Raw genomic sequence first — 18,376 nt, forward strand, 5'->3', positions numbered from 1 at the left:
TCTGGCATCTCGACGGGGGTATGCTGACAGGCGGAAGACCGCAGGGCCTTTGGGGCCGGCGGTACGTTCGGCACCGTGACTTGTAAATCCCCCTGGCGTCTCGCCACAGCGGCAGGAAAGCTCCGCCGGCCGTGGGGCGCGAGGGGGGGCCTACTCTTTTCTTTTTTCTTTTCAAGAGAGCAGCGAGTCTTCAACATACCCATGGTCATGCGTTGTGGTTTTTTTTTTTTTTACAGTGAACGCACGAACCATCCGTGAAAGCTGCCCCAGCATGTTCGCTTTCATGTCCGTCCAAAGAGGTGAGGTAACTGCCGCACCCAGAAACGCACGGCCAGAAGCCATTCTGAAAAGAACGTCTTTACACGGCCGTGAGAAAATTGCTCTTTTAGTCCCGGTCTGCCCAGGGAGGAAACCGCGGCACCACTGTGCACTCAATGGGGCTTGCTCGCTGGAGCGCAGGAGGCTTTTTGTGGCCGTGAAAACGGCCGCCCGCGGGACCCCGCTGGCGGCGCCGAGAAATTCACTCTTTCAGAAGATTGTTCTTTTATTCGATCGGCACGCCAGCAGAGAAGAGCAGCAGCAGCAGGAACGTGAAGTTCTTTCTTCTTAAAGAAGTGAAAGGCTTGAGCATGAGGGCTCTGAAAGCGAAAGTCTGTTTGAGTGATGCCGGCGCGCATGTCCACTTGCCAATTTGCAATCGGCTTTTTGTATATAAGGCTCAGAGATGATCGGTCTCTCAGGCGATTCCCAATGTAACGTCGAAGTGATTCGACTGAAGGGGTAATGTCACTTTAGAACAAGTAATGAAGGACTGTTGAGTTGCTTCATTGAAAGCTTATTGTACACTGAAAAAAAAAACAATAAGTTTGCTTTAAGTATAGAATTAAGTAATATCTACTTAACTTAGTTAAGTAAAATTAGCAAAGGAAATTAGTAAATTTAACGTATAGTTAGAGTTTGATGAGTAACTTCTACTTAATTATTTTAAGTTTACTCTCCAGTCCTCAAGTACAATTCACTCAGCCACGGTTTGTAAACTTTACTCAAGCATCATAACACTGAAAAAAATGCCATTAAAGCATGTGGTTCACCTACAAACATGCACGTAAGTAAGTAGACATCTACTTATTGTTTTTAAGGTTATATGTTGACTCAGTTTAGTTACTAACCAAATGAACACAGAGATCTCAATACTTGGCACATGGTACACAATGATGGTAACAATCAATGAATAGTTTTTGAGTATGAATGGGTCATTTTGAGTAGAAAATGAACTCTAGATGTTACCAAACAGCAAGTTAATTAACCTAACAACAAAAGCAACCATAAAACAGTGTAAAAACATCTCGAAAACAGCTAAAAATGTAACCTTTTTAATTATTTATGCCCAAGTGCATGATGGGAACAACAGGATCATGCCTTTGATATTTACTTAAACAATCTTAGTTAAAATAACAAAGAATTCGAAGTAAATATAAGTTAAAATTTTAAATTCTACAAGCTTAAATTGAGTACTAATATTGAATTTCCTTTTTTTTGGCTGAACTAAATTATTTAATGTAGAAATTACATTTGTTTTTCAGTATTATTTACTTCACCACAAAATCATTTTTATCAGTGTAGTTAGATTTAGCCAAAACAAATTATATTTCATGTTTAACCACTATAGAGACATCAGAGACAGCGGCAAATTCCAAAAAATCTGGCCGAGGTAATGCTGCTCTCGGCATGTTCATGAGCACTGAACAGCCAATGACGTCCTGGAGCTCACATCTCCGAAAACGTCGTTAAGTTATCTTTTTTGTCAAACGGCATATTCAAAGTCTAAACAAGTAAGTTTTCACCTAAAAACTCTGAAAACTACATTCCATGACACATAAACAGTATTATTTATACAATTATAATGGATTTGGGCATCCATCATGTTACTCGCTGTGAGAAATACGGCAAGTGGAGTGATAAAAGCGGTAAAATGGTTGAAGTTCTGTTATCACTAGAATATAACACTCCTCTCAGCAAATCAGATTCGTGGACCAGAAAGAACTGTTGTATAAAACACAGTAAATGCAGTCTTTCGGAGGTAGATGACTTTCGGAGGTAGATGACTGCTGTTTGGGAATGCAGTCGGACAGTTCTGAAAGGCCATTTTACAGAAATACTTTGATGACATACTTTAGTGCAGGCATTGCAAAATGACCAAAACAATGTTGCTGTGTAACAAGATCACTACGCTGGTTGGTCAAGTTATTATTTTCCATTGTGCAAAGTCACAGTACTTTTTACTCTGTTAGTATAAAACCACCTCAAGCGAGCATAAAAACTTTTTTGTAAATTAAGGGATTTTGCCATTTTCATCTCTCGTTTCTGATGGTGATACTTTAAAATGCACATTAAAACAGAGATGGAAACATAGCATAGGTGAATGGATCACAAAACCAGTCATAAGGGTACATTTATGCATACAATGAATAAGCTTTCCATTAATGTACGGTTTGTTAGGATAGGAAAATATTTGGCAGAGATACCACTATTTGATAATCTGGAATCTGAGAGTGCACAAAATTCAAAATATGGAGAAAGTCGCCTTTAAAGTTGTCCAAATAAAGTTCTTAGCAATATATATTACTAATCAAAAATTAACTTTTGATATATTTACGGTAGGAGATTTACAAAATATCTTCATGGAACATAATCTTTACTGAATATCCTAATGATTTTTGTCATAAAAGAAAAAATAATCATTTTGACCCTTACAATGTATTTTTGGCCATTGCTGCAAATATACCCATGCTACTTAAGACTGGTTTTGTGGTCCAAGGTCGCATTTAATTCTTTAATGAATCATTTCAATTCAAACTTATTTTGTCAATGCAATCAATTAGTTAATTGAAAATATCTGATTCAAAAGACTCATTCATTGCATTTGTACAAAATGTTTATTTTTCAGTGAACTATTCCTTTAAAATGTATTTCACGTTCTGTAGCTCTCGAGCTCCATTCACACAAGAGAGCATCCTGCTCTCCAGATCAGTTTCATTAAAATATAATTTCATTTTTCTTTATTAAAATGCTTACTGATAATGTGCCTTTATCTTCTCCAAAATAATTTCAGAAAGTTCATATTGAATTTTTGTCCCTCTAGTACTAAAATCAATGACAAAACCCTGCATTTATCGACAGAGGAGTGTTATGGCGGCCTTAGCAGACTGTAATGGCAATATAAGTCTTTCCAGTTTTCCTGTGTACTTTTTTAGTTCCAGTCAAAGAAAGAAACAAATCCAAGATGACATCTTCTTAATATTACTGTCTCCAAACGTCTTACAACTGTGATAAAAGAAATTCTTAAAATAGTCTGGATTTGGCACTGTGCTGAGTGTGAATAAAGAATGAGACTGACGATGAAGGATTTCTTTCATATCGCCGGTCTCGGATGAAAGAAGAGTGATGGTGGGTCAGGGTGGGTGTTTTGACTGTAATAGAGACAGACTTTTGACCGCTTCAGGGATCTGGGGCCCTTATTGGAACAATGGCAGCAGGTCACAGTCACCTCGGCTCTTATAAGAGCACTTTATGAAAAAAGAGCCATGCCAGAGGAACCACTCGCCAAAGAGGTTAAAGTGACCGCTGGGAAAAGACAGAATTTTGATGATTTCTCATTTTTGATGAGCATTTAGAAACTGCATACCTACACATACCACCAAATACTATTTATTTGGATTCGAAATCATTTTTGTAAAAAAAAAAAAAAATGCTTTTGTTTGTTTCATTTGATTTTATGTCATATTTCACACAGTGGTCATCAATTACCACACATTGTTGAATGTTGAATAACCCTTTTTAATTTTTTGAAGAAAATTTGGCCTATTGTTGTTATTTTATACGTTTTATATTAGAAATTCATATTAAATATACTGAATTATTACAAATGACCGTAAAATACTAACAAATAAATGAAATATAATGTATTGATATAACTAGATATTGGTCATTTATTATTCTTTATGTCTTTCCAATATTATAGGACTACCTTTTCTACGTGGGAGCAGAAACGCAGATATCTGAGGGAAGATGAATGAGAGGATGACAATTTTGTCTCCAAAAAGGACTAAGAAAACCCATAAAAGTAGTCTATACTAATATTACTTCAGTGAGTAGCAGGAGCACAAAACACAAATCATCTGCCGTCAAGATAGTTTGTAATTTGTCATGTCTTCCATCTTGAACACACTTCACCAAAGTCTCTCTTTTGTGCGGAGCTGAGGTAAGATTATAAAATATGCTGTGCGTGGCCTCCAGAGCGGCTTTTATGTTTGGCACAGATGAAATGCCCTGTTCTTGTTCACCCTCCTCTATTATAGTTGAGTTCAGGATCCACAATCAAATGAGAAGATGTTCTTTCTAAAGGTAGGGGATTAAATTCTAGTCTTTGCATTCTAAGAGCTCTCCTCTTTGTCACACTACATTGCTTTGTAACATATGCAGTGTTTCATCTCTTGGCTGTGGTTCAGGTCCTTTGGAGTATTACTAGCTTCTTCCATTAACATAAGAAAAATCACAGGTGTTCGGTTTGATAACTAACCATGGTGGAATGAAAATGAAAAAATGCTTCGCATCAGCTCTAGTGCCATTCAGTCAGATCAGTTGCTACATGTTAAGATGTAAGAGGCATGGCACACAGACTTTTCTAAGATTATTGGATGTCATCCATAACCTTCATTACTAGCTGTTTCTTGCTTTTCATTTGCATGTATGCATTTGGCAGCTTTTAGCCAAAGCGACTTGTGTTGCATTAAGTGTATAGATTTCATAATGTCTTATGAAAAAAAAAAAAAAAAAAAAAAAAAATTACATTTTAGTTTTCTATTTAGTTTTATTTGCATTTTTTTTTAAGTTTTAATATTTCTATGTAACTTTTATGTAGTTGGCAATGTAACATTTCTAATTTTCATGTTTTTATTCATATATAATTGAATTTTATTTCAATTATATCTTAATTTATGGAGCCCCACACATGACATGCAGGGGAAACAAATATTCGTTTTCTTTGTAATATTGTCCTAAAACTCATAAATACAGTAAAAACAAAACAAAAAAGTAAATTGTGTGCACTACATAATTTGTTCCCTCCTTTTACTAAATTGTACGAACTTTCTAACTCAAACCCTTGTTTTAAGTAAATAATCTGCACAACATAATGTGTTTGCTCATTTTAATTTAACTAAAACCTGACCACAATTTTGTAAAAAGAGGGAGTGAATAATTGTTTTCTGCTCATAATTTAGTAAAACGAGGGAACAAATTATATCCTGCACATGATTTAGTAAAACAAAGGAAACAAGTTATACAGTATCATGAGCACAATTTAGTAAAATGAGGGAATTAATTATTTTGTGCACACAATTTAGTAAAACAAATGATTATATTGTGTGCACGATTTAGTAAAACGAGGAACCAAATTATTATATTGTGATCACAATTTAGTAAAACGTGGAAATTAATTATTGTTGTGCGCACAATTTAGTAAAATGAAGGAACAAATTATATTGTGCACATGATTTAGTAAAAGTACGGAACAAATTATATTGTGCACATGATTTAGTAAAAGTAAGGAACAAATTATATTGTGCACATGATTTAGAAAAAGTAAGGAACAAATTATTTTGTGTGCACAATTTAGTAAAACGATGGAACAAATTATCATATCGTGCACAGAATTTTGTGAAAGAGGGAACAAATCATTATATTGTGTGCACGATTTAGTAAAACGAAGGAACAAATTATTATTTTGTGTGCACAATTTAGCAAAATTAAGGAACAAATGATTATATTGTGTGCACGATTTAGTAAAACTAAGGACCAAATTATTTTATTGTGTGCATGATTTAGTAAAACGAGGGATCAAATTATTATATTGTGAGCACAATTTAGTAAAATGAGGTAACAAATTATTATTTTGTGCATTATTTAGTAAAACTAAGGAACAAATTATTATATTGTGTGCACGAACTAGTGAAAGAGGGAACAAATTATATTGTGCACATGCTTTAGTAAAACGAGGGAACAAATTATTATTTTGTGCACACGATTTAGTAAAACAAAGGAACAAATTATTATTTTGTGCACACAACTTAGTAAAACAAGGGAGCAAATTATTATTTTGTGCACATTTAGTAAAACTAAGGAACAAATTATTATATTTTGTGCATGATTTAGTAAAAGAGGGAACAAATTATATTGTGCACACACTAGTAAAACGAGGGAACAAATTATTATTTTGTGTGCACAATTTAGTAAAACGAAGGAACAAATTATTATATTGTGCACACGCTTTAGTAAAACGAGGGAACAAATTATATTGTGTGCATGATTTAGTGAAAGAGTGAACAAATTATTATATTGTGCACACGCTTTAGTAAAACGAGGGAACAAATTATTATTTTGGTGCACGATTTCGTAAAACAAGGACACATCATATTGTGCTTGCAATTTAAAACAAGGGAAGTGATATGGCTTTTTGATTTTTCACCTCTTTTCAGTCATTTTTCTATATCATGAGCACTATTTAAATTTTTGCCTTGCATGTCTTTTGCGGGGCTCTATATTAATTAAACAATTTTAATAGCATTTTTAGTTAATAATAACAACACTCAAAGTAATTAAGTAAGTGATGACATGTTCTCAACTAACTCACTTTTTGCTCAACTATTTCTGTAATGCTGTGGCACACAGTATGAATTCCACTTCTGGCCTGAAGCATATTGCTGTCTTTATACCCGTTTCAGCCTTTGACTTCACCATGAGGTGTTTTTATAGCTGTCTCCAGTTTCAGTGACTCCTCTAGCCCTTCCAGGAAGCTTCACCGCATTGTTCTGAGTGCAAATCCCTGTCGGCCCTTGGCAATGTGTTTATGCCCGGCCTCATTAATTAATGCCGGGCATCGCGCCAGGCTTGTTAATTTGCCCCAGACAAGCGGCAGGTAGATTGCGATGCGTACAGGGTCCCATCACGGCCTTTTGCTGAATCGAGGTGAATGTATCAGCGCCGTCAGACCTGAGGTCAAAGGTCAGCGCACCCCACAGTAAAACGACAGGGCTTTTTTTCGTGCTCATATGCGAGGCATGAATTATGCATATATGCAAATGGCCACAAGGTCAAGTGTCTTGTCCTGTATCTAATGGTCTGTGTTAAAATATGGCAATTACTGATGCTAACATTGTTATTGTTATTGATGACTAAAACAATCGTATAAGCGCCGTGACGCACACACATCGATTGTTTGGCAGATTATGAATTGAAAAGGAGCTGACGGGGTACAGTCGAGGGGGAGAGGTGCGACCCGTTTATCGACGGCTTTGTCATTGGTCTGACAGTGTTTTCCGTCACACTGAGTGACAGAATGACATTTCTGAAGGTTAGTCATCCGGCCTGTCTGCGGTTCACCCCTCACATTCGTTGATGATGTTATTTGTCAAATGGATTGACAGGTTTAAAAGGTTGCTTGATTATGGACGGCATAAACACAATGTTGATTAATTCCAGTAGCACTTGATCATTGAATGCCATGAGACTGTGTGAGCTGTGTCTAAATGTATAATTTAAAATGCATAGTGAAAGGAATACTTCATCCAAAAATAACAAATTGCTGAAAATGTACTCACCCTTAGGCTATACAAAATGTACAGTCGTGGCCAAAAGTTTTGAGAATTACATAAATATTGGAAATTGGAAAAGTTGCTGCTTAAGTTTTTATAATAGCAATTTGCATATACTCCAGAATGTTATGAAGAGTGATCAGATGAATTGCATAGTCCTTCTTTGCCATGAAAATTAACTGAAAATCCCGAAAAAACCTTCCACTGCATTTCATTGCTGTCATTAAAGGACCTGCTGAGATCATTTCAGTAATTGTCTTGTTAACTCAGGTGAGAATGTTGACGAGCACAAGGCTGGAGATCATTATGTCAGGCTGATTGGGTTAGAATGGCAGACTTGACATGTTAAAAGGAGGGTGATGCTTGAAATCATTGTTCTTCCATTGTTAACCATGGTGACCTGCAAAGAAACGCGTGCAGCCATCATTGCGTTGCATAAAAATGTCTTCACAGGCAAGGATATTGTGGCTCCTAAGATTGCACCTAAATCAACAATTTATAGGATCATCAAGAACTTCAAGGAAAGAGGTTCAATTCTTGTTAAGAAGGCTTCAGGGCATCCAAGAAAGTCCAGCAAGTGCCAGGATCGTCTCCTAAAGAGGATTCAGCTGCGGGATCGGAGTGCCACCAGTGCAGAGCTTGCTCAGGAATGGCAGCAGGCAGGTGTGAGCGCATCTGCACGCACAGTGAGGCCAAGACTTTTGGAAGATGGCCTGGTGTCAAGAAGGGCAGCAAAGAAGCCACTTCTCTCCAAAAGAAACATCAGGGACAGATTGATCTTCTGCAAAAAGTATGGCGAATGGACTGCTGAGGACTGGGGCAAAGTCATATTCTCCAATGAAGCCTCTTTCCGATTGTTTGGGACATCTGGAAAAAGGCTTGTCCGCAGAAGAAAAGGTGAGCGCTACCATCAGTCCTGTGTCATGCCAACAGTAAAGCATCCTGAGACCATTCATGTGTGGGGTTGCTTCTCATCCAAGGGAGTGGGCTCACTCACAATTTTGCCCAAAAACACAGCCATGAATACAGAATGGTACCAAAACACCCTCCAACAGCAACTTCTTCCAACAATCCAACAACAGTTTGGTGAAGAACAATGCATTTTCCAGCACGATGGAGCACCGTGCCATAAGGCAAAAGTGATAACTAAGTGACTCGGGGACCAAAACGTTGAAATTTTGGATCCATGGCCTGGAAACTCCCCAGATCTTAATCCCATTGAGAACTTGTGGTCAATCCTCAAGAGGCGGGTGGACAAACAAAAACCCACTAATTCTGACAAACTCCAAGAAGTAATTATGAAAGTCAGGATTTGGCCCAGAAGTTGATTGAGAGCATGCCCAGTCGAATTGCAGAGGTCCTGAAAAAGAAGGGCCAACACTGCAAATACTGACTCTTTGCATAAATGTCATGTAATTGTCGATAAAAGCCTTTGAAACGTATGAAGTGCTTGTAATTATATTTCAGTACATCACAGAAACAACTGAAACAAAGATCTAAAAGCAGTTTAGCAGCAAACTTTGTGAAAACTAATATTTGTGTCATTCTCAAAACTTTTGGCCACGACTGTAGATGCATTTGTTTCTTCATCAGAATAGATTTGGAAAAATGTAGCATTATATCACTTGGTTATCAATGGATCCTCTGCAGTGAATAGCTGATAAAAACATCACTATAATCCACAAGATGAGCTCCAGTCCATCAATTAATGTCTGACGGCACCCATTCACTGCAGATGATTCTCCAAACTTCTCCACTTCTGTTCTGATGAAGAAACAAACTCTTTCGTGGATGGCCTAAAGGGTTAGTACATATTTGGCTGAACTATTCGTTTAAGCTCAAAAGCTCAGTGCTAAACGAGTGTGATGACCACCCACTGAAATCATTAGTCTTTATAAGCAAGTTGTGTCAGAATGTAGAAATCCTAATATGGAGCAGCCTAAAATGGTAAAAGAAAAAAAAAATTTTTTTGACAATCCAAATGTCTAATTTTCATTAGTAGGGATTCACCAATCTAATCCAATGTGATGCTGGTTAAAGCTTTAAAGCTGCGTAGCTGCTCTGCAAATAATTTGTATGTATTTAAGCACAAACACACAATTAAAATCCAAATTCCTAAATTAATATTAATGTGCATGCACTTGTTGCTCAGTTTTGTTTCTTTCTTAAAGACGAAGTATGATTGTGAAGCTGTGTATGAACAGCTTCTTGTTTATTTAAAGTATCAGTTAATTGACTTCATTCCTTTAATACAAATTCAAGCAAGCTTTGTAATTATAATTCTTTGATGCAAGTTTTGTTTCTAATTATTGTGGCTTCCACAAGCCGTAAACATTATCTTTTTCATTATAGCATGTCGCAAGTAGCATTTGATTTGATCTGCTTTACAAAACATGATGTTTAAACCTAATGCTATTTTTAAATCATAAATAAATAAGGGAAAAAACGGAATTGCATCAAATATTGATTTAACAGTTCAGCACCATGAGGTTTCACATTGGATTATGTTAAATATAAACCACTGTGCAACAGTTTTTAAAGAAATAGTCAATCTCAAAGCATGCCAGGCATATTTTAAGATCGGTTTGCCGATGGCTATTTGTTGGTTGTGCTAAAGTAAAGCAAACTCAACGTTTTAATGTTTTGGCCAATTCTTTATGGACTGTGTAAAACATATATGTGGTTGCATAAAGCAAATGTATTTAATCAAGGTTTTTAACATTAAAAATAATGTTTGTGTGTGTGTGTGTGTGTGTGTGTGTGTGTGTGTGTATATATATATATATACACACACACACACACACACACACATGTTGGGTTTACATGTTTTATGGGGACATTCCATAGGCGTAATGGTTTTTATACTGTACAAACCGTACTTTCTATCGCCCTACACCTACCCTACACCTAAACCTAGCCCTCACAGGAGATTGTGCATACTTTTACTTCCTCAAAAAAAACTCATTGTGCATGATTTATAAGCCTGTTTCCTCATGGGGACCTCAGAAATGTCCCCACAAGGTCAAAATCTACTGGTATTCCTATCCTTGTGGGGACATTTGGTCCCCACAACGTGATGAATACCAGGTACACACACACACACACACACAGTCAAGCCTGGAATTATTCATACCCCTGGCAAATTCTGACTTAGAGTTACTTTTATTTAACCAGCAAGTTTTTTTTTTGTTTGTTTTTTTTTGTTTTTTTCCGGAAATGACACAGCCTTTTCCCAAAAGATAATAAGAAGATGTGCAATAAGGCATAATTGTGGGGGAAAAAAATATTTCTTAGCTTTTATTTACATTTGAATAAAAAGTTGCATGTCCAAAATTATTCATACCCTTTGCAAACTGCCACATTCTATGGGACAATCCAAAGTTCAATACCATTCTAAATAGTCCAAGCTGTTCTAAAGCATTCTAATTACTCTGATTCATTGGGAACAGCTGTTTTAATCAACTCAACAGGTGAAAAACAGAGGATCTCTGCTGTTGGTTTGTGGACAGTCATGGCTAAGACAAAGAAGCTCACTGAGGACCTGCGGCTGCGCATTGTGGCTGATCACAAGTCAGGAAAGGGCTATAAGACCATATCTAAATGTTTTGAAGTTCCAGTGGCTACAGTGCAAAGTATTATTAAAAAATACAATAAAATATGTTCCACACTGTGAAAAATCTCAGAGGACGTGGTCGGAAGCCAAAAGTGACACCTGTGCTGGCCAGGAGGATAGTAAGAGAGGTAAAAAAAGAATCCAAGGATCACCATAAAGGCCATCCTGATGATTCTGGGCTCTGCTGGTGGCAACATCTCAAGGCAGACAGTCCAACGGACACTGCACAACGCTGGGTTCCACGGACGCAGACAAGGAAGACACCACTTCTCCAGATAAGGCACACAAAAGCCCGCTTGGCCTTTGCAAATTCTCATCTGGACAAAGAAGTCTTCTGTTTTATGGTCAGATGAAACAAAAATTGAATTGTTTGGCCACAATGATGTAGCCTTCATTTGGCGTAAAAAAGGAGAAGCCCACTGTCAAACATGGTGGTGGGAACCTAATGTTTTGGGTTTTTTTTCAGCCAGTGGACCAGGGAACCTAATCACAGTAAACGGCACCATGAAAAGGAGCAATACATCAAAATTCTCAACAACAACATCAGGCAGTCTGCAGAGAAACTTGGCCTTGGGCACCAGGGGACATTTCAGCATGACATCGACCCAAAACACACAGTAAAAGTGGTGAAGAAATGGTTAGCAGACAAAAACATTAACGTTTTGCAGTGGCCCAGCCAGAGTCCTGGCTTAAATCCAATTGAGAATCTGTGGAGGGAGCTAAAGATCAGGGTGATGGCAGGGAGACCCTCCAACCTGAAAGAGTTGGAGCTCATCACTAAAGATGAATGGGCAAAAATACCAGTGGAGACATGCAAAAAGCTGGTCAACAATTATACAAAGCGTTTGATTCCTGTAATAGCCAATAAAGGCTTTTCTATTGATTATTGAGAAGGGTATGAATAATTTTGGACATGCCACTTTTTTGTTTAAATGTTATGCACAATAATTTAGTACAAGGTTTTACATTAAATGGATATCCAAAGGCTATTTCTATTCATTCAGGTTGTGTTGTTACATTCAGACCATCAAGTGTGCTCTGGATGTAACCTTTGAACTTTACCTATAATATAATATAATATAACACATTTATACTATATAAAACCTTTTTTTTTAAATGGTCTACAATTACTTATTCAAAAGAAGTACATACTTGTGACTGCCTTCTTCCTAGACCAGTTCTGCTCAGCATTAAACACTAGAATGAAACGGTCTACTAAGTGCAGATGACTGTGTCATAAATGTCAGAGCACAAAAATAATATTGAAATTTTAATTTGAAGAATACTTTATATTTTAAAAAAGTGTGCAAAGGGTTGTGGGTGACACCTGATGCATCCTTTGAAACAGGCCGAATAAAAGACTCGAAATAAAGACTACTAAGGGTCCTTCAAATTGAGACGTCCTTCGATGGAGCGTCTGAGTCGTGTAGCCTTAGTAAGACACAGCCTTCCAATTGAGAAGCAAGCCATTGTGAAGTTTTCATTGCTTTATTTATAGCGGCACACATTTCAAATGGTTGATAAAATTGGATGTATCAATCAAAAAAAAAAAGTTTAAGAATGATTATATTGCGATTTTGAAACGTTTTTTTGCTTTTGTTCCTTTAATAATTCTTGAATCATAGGGTTTAACTTGTAGTAGGTCGCAATATCTGGTAAATGTGTATGTATGCTATATGATATATACCGTATGATTGATTTCAGGTTACCTGACAGTAACTTTTCAAGCAGAACTCAGTTTTCCGACTATAATGGGATACAATTATCCTGAGTTTTACACAGAGCGAATCATGCAGCTCATCTGAACAGGCTGTCTCTTGCTCTCTGCTCCGCAATACAGTACCGTCCGTGGCTCTCCGCTCCCCTGGCTTCCAGCCGGCCTGACCTCTCAGCAGTAATTCTACTCTTACATGTAGGCTGAATCGATTCCAGAGAGCGAGCACAGCTAATTCAAGGTCATTTTCACGTTATTTCATTCTCCGGCTGCACTAGGCCAATCTTCGCTAGCCTTTCCAAGCAAGGGACTATGGGACTCGTTTGAGTCAGCCAACATGTCATAAATATATCACCTTGGAGGATTTTTGACATATTTTTCCTTTGACCTCAAGGTGTTTTAGATTCAGTTACAAAATGAATTTTGCTTATGTTATATTTTAAACATTAAAGTGTTCTTAAAAAAAAAACATATATCGTATCATATTATTTGATTATTTGTACATGGCAGGTCCCTGGTGGTCCTCCAAGCTAGAAAAGAGAAGTGACAGCGGTGACACCTAATTGCTTTGCGGAAAGTTTGAGCTGGACTTGCTCAGCAGTTGAGCTCACTTCTAATCAATAAATCTCTATTTTCCTTAGTGTATAATTAGCCACCTGAAAGACGTCTTGCATTACCTGCTCTATTCCCCAGGGTCCAAAGGCCATTGCTAGAATGAACAGTCTGTCCAAAGTGCCACCAGCTTTGTCTTTTGCGAACCAAAGAGAGAATATTGCTAATACATGCCTGTTATTTCACTTTAATGAATCACGAGACTTCATAGACTCAGAGTGATTTGAAATATTGACATTACACGTTATTGATGGATGAGGGATTGAGCAGAATGTTGTCATTAACAATGACTGACTTCAGCTCATGTTCAAGAATCAGATTCCACTCCATTTTAAACTACGTTCATACTGTGAATTCGAAAACTGTTTTCTGGGGGTGATATCAAACACAAATCTGATCATTAGTTTTTCCTACATTCAGTATTTCTATGGCAATTCTTCTGTAAGAATTTTCTTATCTGATCTGAAAAAAAATCTACCTAATTAAGATTCTAACCTGAATAGAATCTTATAAATCTAACCTGATTTATTTCTACCTAAAAAATAACCCCAGTTTGATTGATTTTTACTGTTTATCCATAATTAGATTTGTTTTAAACATTTAAAGGATTTGAAAAAGCATTCAAATGTAGTTGGAATTTGGCCACTGCTCTATTTATTTTATTTTTGTAAATTAATGTGCCTGCCAGCAATTTATCACAGACAGCAATTACCAAACAACAAAGATACAATGATCAAATCAATTCCTGATGGGCCAAATTATGTCCCTCCGTTCATTTTTCTTGTTCAAGAAGCCATTTAACTCAGTATATGTATATGTGACAATAGGGAAGAAAATAAAAGAGTGAATTTAAAAAGGTGTGCCACCTAATGGAATTTTAAAAATGCTAAAAAATGTTAGGGGTTTGACATTGTTTTCATATTGACATATTCTCCAAACTTCTCATTACCATTCTCTGTAGATCCTACCTTCTCGCAGACCATGATTGGTCGATTATGATCGATGCCTGGAAGCTATTGGTCAAACTACTTTTTTTAGTCATTACCTTCAGCAAGTATGAAAAAAATTAAAACAAAGACAAAAACTGGACATTTGAAGCAATTTAGACAGTCTAGCCTGGTCATCCTATCTAACAAGTTCCCTTTGAAAGGAGAAGTTTACCTCCAGAAAAAAAAAAAAAAAATCCTGATAATTTACTTACCTCAATCTCATTCAAGATGTTTACATCTTTCTTTTGTTCTGTAGCAAAGAAATGAAGGTTTTTGAAGAAAACATTCCATTATTTTTCTCCATATAATGGATTTCTATGGTGACCAATGGTTTGATGGTCCAAATTGCAGTTTCAATGCAGCTTTAAAAGGCTCTACACAATCCCAGCCAAGGAATAAGGGTCTAGCGAAACGATCTGTCATTTTCTTAAAACAATAAAAAAGTTATACACTTTTTAACCACAAATGCTCGTCTTGCACCAGCCTGACCTCACACATTACGTAAGGATGTTGGAAAGGTCACATGCAATGGGCAGAAGTACCAACCCAGTGTTTACAAACCAAACATGCAAAGAAATTCAAACGGCCTTTACAAAAAAAGTTAGGGGAGAAAATGATAATGATAATGTGTAATGTTAGATAATGTGTGAAGGCACGCATATGCATCGCAGAACTAGTGCAAGACACACTTGGACAAACTTTTGACTGGTAGTGTATATACATTTTTTTTTTAGAAAATGACCAATTTGTTTTGCTAGATAAGACCCTTATTCCTCACCTGGGATTGTGTAGAGCCATTTGAAGCTGCATTGAAACTGCAACTGAACCTTCAAACCGTTGGCCACCATTGAAGACCACTACATGGAGAAAAATTCTGGAATGTTTTCCTCAAAAAAAAAACTTAACTTCTTTGCGACTGAAGAAAGAAAGACATGAGCATCTTGCATGCCATGGGGGTGAGTAAATTATCAGCTAATTTTAATTCTGGAAGTAAACTTCTTTGAAAAAGGTTTTGAACAGATAATTCCATCCCAAACACATACTCTTGGTTGAGCAAATGTTGGCCTTGTTGGAATGTTCTAAATAACAGCAATGTTTTGATACTGCCTCTGTGTATTTGTCAGGGATTTATATAGTTATCTCTGTATATTAAGCTATTAAAAGGCAACGTTTTTAACATGGAAAGAAATTACGGTATGTCATTCATGTTGTCCTGTTACAAAAACATCACTCCAAAAGCGCGCTGTGATTGACCCACGTGTACTTCCTTTGAAAGTGTCCTCACACCTCATAGTGTTCTCAGATTGTGACGAGATGTCATTTCGCTGAATGACATGGCATTCCACTTTCAAGAGCCCTTTTGAGACGTATGCAAAACAAGATGTCGACGCTGACAAGCGAGCGATACTTTGTACAGCTCATCTTTGATTCTGCTATCCCTCCCGCTCTCTCTCTTTCTCTCAAACACACACGCACGCACAATTTGCCACAGATGTGTAAACAGCAAAGCACAAAGCCGTGGACTCAGCCCGTGCCACCCCTGACATCTCCAGACTGTTTGCGTAGCTGACGATTCTATTTGCGCCTTGGAAAGCAATAAACTACGTACTTTGTATTCTATGATGGGAATTCTTTTATCAGGCCAGCTGTCACAACGGAGGCACATTAAAACGCATCAGCCGAGCACCAGGCTGACGGCACCGCGGGGCTGTGTCACCCCCGTCCCAGCGGCACATGTAAGGACACTTCCAAGGAGACACACAGACTAACGGCACATGATCTGCAATATGTTGAGGCTCACCCTCGAAACGAGCATCGTAATAAATGAAAGACGTATGAAAGCCGCGATTATGGCCGGGAAGGTCTTTTGGCCAGAAGCACTATGTGGCATTCTGCACGCAATTAGGACCGACTTTGGCTCCGAGAGAGAGCTTAAAGGCCTGATGAACTGTGTGCTTTTCACCCCGTCCACTGCTGGTTAACGCGGCTGGGAACATTTTCGTCAGTCTGGCGCACAGCTTGTCTGTAATGTTTATGAAGTGGCTTGCGCCATAAACGTCTCGGAACTCAATTGGCATTATTCAGTTCTGGAGATGTTCGGAAAACATAAGAATGGAGATTAATATCACAGCGGCAGATTCGCTGATCTGGCCAGCGGGCTAAAGAGTAAATATACTAAATGGCAGTAATAATAGTAGACTGTCACTTATCTCCTCAAGCTTTACAAGCTGCCTCGAGTTTATGTGATGTTTTCAATTTCCGCGTGGACACCAGAGACACAGCCATGCAGAATACCATAAGTGTCAAGAAGACAAATTACAGTAACAAACAGCCTGGACCGACGCACGGAAAATGGACGTCCATTATTTAAAACCGAAGGTGGCATGTAAATTACTGGGAATGTGTTTGTTATATCTGGAGGTGAGTTAGTGGAGGGTTACTAAAAGCTCAGACAGGTTGGCAACGACCTTTAGACATCCATAAGCACTGGCTTGCTGAGTATTACATCATCTGTGTTTAAAGAAGACAATCAGGTCTGTGGGGTTATGCAAAATTTAGGAATTAAGAATTGGCTCCAACAGGTAGCTAATGCATTTTGAGAAATTAGCTGATTTTCCACCCTGGTCCCCAAGTTAATCAAGAAGTTAATTTGTTACATTTAAATAAATGATTAGAATATATATATATTTTTTAATTCTGTCTTTCTATCAATTTGTCTGTCTGTCTATCATTTAAAGAAATGATCAAATATTTTTTTTTAATTCTATCTATTCTTCTGTTATTTCTGTCTCTGTCATTCAAATTCAAATTCAAAATTGCTTTATAGGCATGACTGTAAAAAAATACAATATTGCCAAAGCTTTGAGTATATTTAGAGGAACAATAATAACAATGAGAATATCTAAATCATTTCAATAATTAAAAAATATTATAACAATTTAAACTTAACAAAAATAGAAATAACGAAATAGAAAAAGTTTAACAAAATAGAATGTGTGAACTCTGTCATTCTCTATCTGTCTCGTGTGTGTGTGTGTGTGTGTGTGTGTGTGTGTGTGTGTGTGTGTGTGTGTGTCTGTCTGTCTGTCTGTCTGTCTGTCTGTCTGTCTGTCTGTCTGTCTATCTATCTATCTATCTATCTATCTATCTAGCGAGCGAGCTCTGTCTTTTTATCATTATCTGTCTATCATCCGTTCGTCTGTCTGTCTGTCATATTTTCTTTACATTCAAATCCAAAATTGCAATTCTGTATCCTCTTTTCTATCTCAACTCAAATTGAGGAACAGAATTGGAATGTAAAGGCATTCTAAATTCAGTTCTGAATGGTGCACAACCCTAACACGAACAGAAAAAGCAAGGGCGATTGAATGATGATGGAGAAATGTGCGTCCCCGGTACAAGTCGGGATATCAAAAGAGCAGTCTGATGAGGTTAAGTACAATGCACGGCACCTGGAGGGAGGGAGACGTAAATGGGTGTTCATGGGTCACAATAAGCTGCTTATGCCTGTTCCCCCTACTGCGGCTGACAGCGATTTGATGCAAATAAGGCGAATGCAGGTTGAGTGTCGTCAGTAGCACGCAGCCGCTGAGTGGTGTCAACAGTGTTTAGGGACCTCGCAGTTATGCCATCACTGACCGTCTGCGTGACACTTGCAAATCTATTCAGACAGCTGTGGCTATGCTAACCGTCCCCAGGGAATCTCTCATACCAAGCACATCAAGAGCCCCTGGCTGGGACAACACGGGGCAGGGAAGTGCTCCCAGACTGGGGAGAAGGGCATCGGGGGAACTTC

The sequence above is a fragment of the Garra rufa genome, chromosome 20 (assembly GCF_049309525.1).
Source record: "Garra rufa chromosome 20, GarRuf1.0, whole genome shotgun sequence".
NCBI lineage: Eukaryota > Metazoa > Chordata > Actinopteri > Cypriniformes > Cyprinidae > Garra > Garra rufa.